This window comes from Bombina bombina, chromosome 12, assembly GCF_027579735.1.
Source record: "Bombina bombina isolate aBomBom1 chromosome 12, aBomBom1.pri, whole genome shotgun sequence".
NCBI classification, from domain to species: domain Eukaryota; kingdom Metazoa; phylum Chordata; class Amphibia; order Anura; family Bombinatoridae; genus Bombina; species Bombina bombina.
In genome coordinates, this window is record NC_069510.1 from 60,446,437 (window position 1) to 60,447,892 (window position 1,456).

The window sequence follows — 1,456 nt, forward strand, 5'->3', positions numbered from 1 at the left end:
CTGAGCCACTGACGGGTGTTGAATGGAATGAAGGACACGGCAAGCATTTAGAAGTTTTGATAACCTGTCCTCCGTCAGGTAAATTTTCATTTCTACAGAATCTATAAGAGTCCCTAAGAAGGGAACTCTTGTGAGTGGCAATAGAGAACTCTTTTCTACGTTCACCTTCCACCCATGCGACCTTAGAAATGCCAGAACTAACTCTGTATGAGACTTGGCAGTTTGGAAACTTGACGCTTGTATCAGAATGTCGTCTAGGTACGGAGCTACCGCTATGCCTCGCGGTCTTAGTACCGCCAGAAGAGAGCCCAGAACCTTTGTAAAGATTCTTGGAGCCGTAGCTAACCCGAAGGGAAGAGCTACAAACTGGTAATGCCTGTTTAGGAAGGCAAATCTTAGATACCGGTAATGATCCTTGTGAATCGGTATGTGAAGGTAGGCATCCTTTAAATCCACTGTGGTCATGTACTGACCCTCTTGGATCATGGGTAAGATGGTTCGAATAGTTTCCATTTTGAACGATGGAACTCTTAGGAATTTGTTTAGGATCTTTAAGTCCAAGATTGGTCTGAAGGTTCCCTCTTTTTTGGGAACCACAAACAGATTTGAATAGAATCCTTGCCCATGTTCGACCGCGGAACTGGGTGGATCACTCCCATTAGTAAGAGGTCTTGTACACAGCGTAGAAACGCCTCTTTCTTTATCTGGTTTGCTGATAACCTTGAAAGATGAAATCTCCCTTGTGGAGGAGAAGCTTTGAATTCCAGAAGATATCCCTGAGATATGATCTCCAACGCCCAGGGATCCTGGACATCTCTTGCCCAAGCCTGGGCGAAGAGAGAAAGTCTGCCCCCCACTAGATCCGTTTCCGGATCGGGGGCCCTCACTTCATGCTGTCTTAGGGGCAGCAGCAGGTTTTCTGGCCTGCTTGCCCTTGTTCCAGGACTGGTTAGGTTTCCAGCCCTGTCTGTAGCGAGCAACAGTTCCTTCCTGTCTTGGAGCGGAGGAAGTTGATGCTGCTCCTGCCTTGAAGTTACGAAAGGCACGAAAATTAGACTGTTTAGCCCTTGGTTTGGCCCTGTCTTGAGGCAGGGCATGGCCCTTACCTCCAGTAATGTCAGCGATAATTTCTTTCAAACCGGGCCCGAATAATGTCTGCCCTTTGAAAGGAATATCAAGCAGTTTAGATTTAGAAGTCACATCAGCTGACCAGGATTTAAGCCACAGCGCTCTACGCGCTTGAATGGCGAATCCGGAGTTCTTAGCCGTAAGTTTGGTTAAGTGTACTACGGCATCAGAAATAAATGAATTAGCTAGCTTAAGGACTTTAAGCTTGTTCATAATCTCATCCAATGGAGCTGTGCTAAGGGTCTCTTCCAGAGACTCAAACCAGAATGCCGCAGCAGCAGTGACAGGTGCAATGCATGCAAGGGGTTGTAATATAAAACCTTGCTGA